This window comes from Zingiber officinale, chromosome 5A, assembly GCF_018446385.1.
Source record: "Zingiber officinale cultivar Zhangliang chromosome 5A, Zo_v1.1, whole genome shotgun sequence".
Lineage (NCBI taxonomy): Eukaryota > Viridiplantae > Streptophyta > Magnoliopsida > Zingiberales > Zingiberaceae > Zingiber > Zingiber officinale.
In genome coordinates, this window is record NC_055994.1 from 37,756,086 (window position 1) to 37,762,085 (window position 6,000).

Consider the following 6,000-nt stretch of genomic DNA (forward strand, 5'->3'; position numbering starts at 1 on the left):
GGAGAAATAGTAACACAACTACATGCGAGGATCAAGAATATTCTCAATTGACTTCATCTGATCGACCATCACTTGGAAAATAGGCACTTCATAAGGTATGTTCTAAACTCATTTTCTCAAAATGCTCTATGGGCATCTATAGTAGATGCTTATAAAGTTTCAAGGAACTTGTCTAAATTAAAATTAGATGAATTATTCTATGAGTTAGAATTGCATGAAAAGACTAACTCAAAATAGGCTGAGAAATACGTAGCAGTTCTTGTAGGTCCTACCAAGGAGGTGAAGAGAAAAACTAGAACCAAACTCAAGCCAGAATCTAAGTCCAATTTAGAATCTAATGAAGAAGAAGAACTAGTGAATATGGTAAGAAAAATGCTCACTAGAAGAAGGAAGGACTTCACCAAGAAGGACCTATAGAAGATTATCAAGTCAACTTCTAACAACCCAAAGGCAAACATCACCTATTACAGATGCAACGAGAAGGGTCACTTCAAGTACAAGTGTCTAAATCTGAAAGAAGACAAATCTAAAAAGATAAAAAGAAAGAAGGCACTGCAAGCCAAATCGGATGAGTCTTCTTTAGAAGAATTAGATACGTAAGAACAAAAACAACTAAGCTATCACATATTGATGGAAATTGGACTTGAGCCAGAAAGTGATTTAGATCGAGAAGATGAGTTCGCGTATGAATCAAGCCATGTATCTGCATCTATTTTTGAAGGTTCCAATGAGGTAGAATCTATTTTAAATGCAATTTTTAAAGTAATTTCATGCTTAAATAGAAAATTAATTGAAGTAGAAAATAAGTTAAATTGCTCTTTAAGAAAAATCAAGATCTTAAGGAACAACTTAAACCAAATTCCTCACCTATACAAATTCAAAATGGAAACTCAACTCAACTTGCAAAACTTGAGGAAGAAAATTTCATCTTGAAATGTAAAGTTGAGAAGTTTAGAGAGAGGATTTCTAGAAGAATTCACCACAAGATTCAAATATCAAGATATAATATTATGGATCCCAAAGAGTTATATACAATAAATCCTAACTTGGATACAAATTCAGATCAACTAATAAAATATTTATTTCACTTGTTAGTCAAAATAATAAACAGACCAAAGCATAAGTTCCAAAAGCTTACCTAACTAAGTATGTAAGATAAAATTAATACAATGTACCTAAAAATGGAATTCATTATATAAATACAAAACAAAGATTATATGACTCAGGGGGAGTCACCAAATTAGTTGGAACCTCAAGAACATAACCTACTCACTTGGGTAATTAGGGCTAGATAGAAAAAAGATAATTTGCTTATTGTCCAACATGGTACCAGGGTGAGGTGAGATGATAGTACGTTAGAGAAGCTTAGTCTAGGAAGTCAAGTAGGATAAGGCATACCCCACTTGGTCTACATAGTTAAGTGGAACTAATTGAAGCTACCTCACTACATTCTAGACTAGTTAGACTAAGGTTTTTCAATAGGGAGGTTAAATGTATAATTTCTTAAAAAGATTTTGTGTAGAAATGGTCGTTGCTCTGATATCCAAGAAGACCTCTGTGCCTCGCCATAGTCTGAAGTTAATTTTTTAAATATATATTTAGCTGACTGACAGTTAAATCTGAATCTAACATAAGGTCAAACAATCTACAAAATCATGAAAAATTAATTAAACATCTTACAAAACTATATAATTACCTTGGTTGATGATGTACGTAGATTGTATATACTTTTTTTTTTATACTTTAACGTACATCTACTTGTATGTCTTGAGTATGATCTATGTTATTGTATCCTATTTTATCATTATTTCAACATTATTGCTCAATTTATTAGAGATCTGCTCATGATTCATTTTCTTTTGACAGGACACATCTTGGAGCGTAAGTGGAGTAAAGTGTGTTTTAGAGTAACCTTAGAAGAGGAGTAGAGGTTGGCCGTGCCTTATGACACGTCTGTGTTCCTCACCAGAGCCCAGTCACGACATGATTGTGCCCCACAGGCATGGTTGTGTCTCTCACGAAGGGAAGTCGTGCCCTGCCAAAGCTAATAAGGGGACGAACGTGTGAATCCACAAGGTCGTGCCCCTTACCTAGAAGCAGAACCATTCCCAGTCGAAGCTAAAATAGGGGCGACCATGTGAATCCACAAAGTCGTGCCTCTTACCTGGAAGCAAAGTTGTGTCCAGTAGAAGCTAACATGGGGGAGGTCTTGTTTTGGCAAACTCGAGTGTGACAGTGTCGAATTCACACGACCGTTACACGGTCTAGGCAAGGGTCGTGCCCACGCCTATAAAAGGGGTGTTCTTCTCCCTTTTTGAGGGAGGAAGAGTTTTCCCTTTGGGGAGACTCACTTGATCAAGATCCACGCCTCATCTACACTCTGATCATCGATCCGAAGTCATTTTCATCTTCTCCTTCACCTCCAGAAACAAAGGATTGGATCCCAAGACTCTTCAACGCATTGGATAAACCTTCTTTCTCTTTTCTGTCCGATTTGAGTAGATGCTTGTAACTTCTATGTCTTCAAATCTAGTTTCTCTTATTATGGAGTAGATCCAACTTATTCTAGGATTAAGGGAGTAATTATGATGTGTAATTGATGTATTTTTTTTTGAATTTGCCAATGTCCTATTCAAATGACATATTTTTTCCTTGTATATATTTGATTAAATGTGTGTGTGATGTCTTTATGCTTGAATGTCATGTTTGATGAAATAGATGCATTGATTGCTTGCTCAGTAGAGGGCATGCCCTAGATCGTATGATCGTGGGAGCCCCGTGACAGGGAGATATCCTTTTAAACGAACATTTTTAGGGTGTCATCTTGAAAGGGAGTGTAATTCTCTATTGGAAGTATATATCTAATTAGGCTTAATGGATTATCTCTAATCATGTGTTAATAAGTGTCCTATGTAATCTAGTAATTATAAGGTCAGGGGGCCCTTAGTGATAAAGGGTATTCCATTAACTGGACTTCCTAGGTTACCTTGATTGCATAGCGGCATCGGATAGAAATTGGGATAATACTCCGATACGACTGTGTTAGATCGATCGCACGTGAGAGGGGGGGGGGTGAATCATGTGGTTTTCAAGCCTTTTCTTTTCAATTTTTAAAAACAGAGTAAAGTACGTAGTGGAAAGTTAAAAACAAAAGCCAACACCAGAAAACACAAGTGGTTTACTTGGTTCGGAGCCTTCGGAGACTCCTACTCCAAGACCTAGGTCTTGCAAACCTATCGATGGGTAATTCACTAAAGACCTCTTTCAGTACCCCCGAAAGAAGGAATCGAATACAAAGAATAATTTGGATAAGTGTAACAAGCTACACTTTCCCTTTGCAGAATGTAAGTGCAACAGTAAAGTTTGTTATTGACACTTAGAGTTTGAATGTGGAAGTGTTCGTGTGTTGATGTCGATCTACAAGAAATGATTGGAAGTCCTCGGAACAGTTATCGGACACAGTAGCTTTGTAGCAAAGTCGTAGCAGAAGCTTGGAGTAGTTGGAAGCTCAAATGAACACGCAATATCTCGTATATCGGTGTTGTTCTGAAGGCTTCTCGAGACTGCCTTATATAAGACATAGAAGACACCTTCCATAGCCATGGAAGGCACCTTCAATGAGGCAAGTTCAATCTCGAACTATTCAACACTTATCCGCTGTGAAGTCAAAAATTCATCCTGTGGAAGGCACCTTCCATAGCCATGGAAGGCACCTTCGATAGTTATGGAAGGTGCCTTCGATGAACAGTATGAAGATGCCTTCCATTTCTGTTGAAGGCGTCTTCGGACATTGTTCATCGAAGGTAATTTTCTTCTTTTTTTGCATTGCAAAATAATGTTAGTCCAAAATACCCTGCAAAACAAGTATTAGGACAATAATAATGAATAAAAGGTGTAGTAATTAGTTCTTGTCCCCCTAGGGCTAGGAGCTAGTCAAGGTCTCAGTTTAGGGATCCCAAATGGACCTAAACTGGACCAACGCCTACTGTCCCTTTAATCGAAACGCATCCTCACTTAGTTACTCTCCTCTAGTGACTTACCTTAACTTACCATCTTGCCAGACATTCGGTCAACTCATCGACCTGCCTGGATTTCATGCCAACTATTCGGTTGGCACATTGACCTAGCTGGACTTCTCACAAGATATTCGGTTAGCCTGTCGACCTATCTGAACTTCGTATCAACTATCTAGTTAGCCCGTTGACTTAACTGAATTTCTTGCCAAATATCCGGTCAGCCCGTCGACCTATTTGTACTTCATACTAGTTATTTGGTCGGCCTATTGACCTAGCTAGGTTTCCTGCCAGATATCCGATTGGCCCGTCGACTTATTTGGACTTCGTACTATACACTTAATCATGTGGTTAGATCACAACAGAACCTAATTTAAATTACTTGTCATTTATCAAAACCCGAGTTAGACCGTTAATGCAAACCGCACTAACAATCTCTCCTTTTTGATGCAATAACAATCTGGGTTAAGTTAGGGAAACAAATACAAGCATAAATAGATAAATGAGATGGTTTAATTTATTAGAATTTCGATTGGTTTCAACTTAGCCCCTTAACCCTCCCCTTTTGACATTCATAAAAAAATGAATAGATATTCAAGCAAAAATGTGTTAGGGAAAGTAAACAGATTTTTTTTTTTACAATAATTCCCAGGATTACTTAAGGGAGGAAAAAATGCTATAACCATAAAAGCTTTTCAAAATGTAAAAAAATATTTTATAACATATGTTAAAATATGTTCAAAGATAGTTTTGAAACTGTTAGGACCCTTGGCGGCCAGCTAAAGGGGGGGGGGGGTGGTGAATAGCCCTGCACAAAACAAACGAACCTTTCTCGAACTTATAACTTAAAATAAAAGAGCACTTGCCTAAGAATAATAAAGAAACTGAAAAGAAAGAGACACAACGAATTACTTGGTTACAACCGGGGAGGTTGTTAATCCAAGGCAAAAAAGTGCACTAAAAAATCTCCTTTGGGCGGAGAAACCTCTTACAACAATGAACACACAGAAAAGAAGCTAAACAAAAAACTAAAAAGTGCACAAGTGATGTTTCTTTGTAATTCTCATTTTTCCTGCTCGGGGTGCTTGGAATGGGATAAAACCTTATCCCCGATGCGTCGGTCAAAGGCCACATCGATCTTGATAAAACTTGGGTTCCGAGCGCTCGGAGTTCGGGAGCCTCGGACTGGTCAGGGCGCCCAGATCTGGTCCGGGCACCCAGAGCACCAAAAGTCAACATTTTGTTGACTTTTGGTCGCGATCTCCTACTCTGGTTCCGCTTACATCGGTGCAGGTCTTCTGCTCCGGCTTTTCTCTCTTGGGTGATTTCGGCCATCCAGAATACGACTCACCCGAACCGAACTTCCGGCCTTCTCCTTGACCAAGCTTCCACTTCGACTTCTCGTCCCTCGGAAACGTCGCGCGCTTCCTTCTCATACACCCGTGTACACTGAGCCCGTTGGCTCTCTCCCATGTCGTCCTTCTTGCTAGGTAAATCTTTTGCTCGACTTCCTGTACTCCAAAGTTTCTGCACTCTTAGACACAGGGTTAAACATAACATGTCACGCCCCGGGGAAGTCCCTGTCCGAAGAAATTTCGGCAGCACCTCCCCTGTACGGGTGACAATCTGAAACATTTCTACAGACACAATATACATCAGCCACAGGCAGCTGGAATATACATACAACCACGCAGTTATATGCAGCCTACTCGGCTGATACCACAAAAATATAACCACGCAGTTATATATAAATCTAACAGCCCACTCGGTTGTACCAAAACCAAACATTGCGGAAATCCAATAGACAACACATACAACTATAAACAAAGACTGCTAGCTAGCTAGGCTTACACCACACAACCACACAACACTCCGGAAACAAAACCGGAACACAAAGCCAAATACAAACACATCATATACCAAGATAAAAATAAACAAAATGCGGAGACTGGTCTTCTAATGTGACGTGGGGACTGGCAGGTAGGAT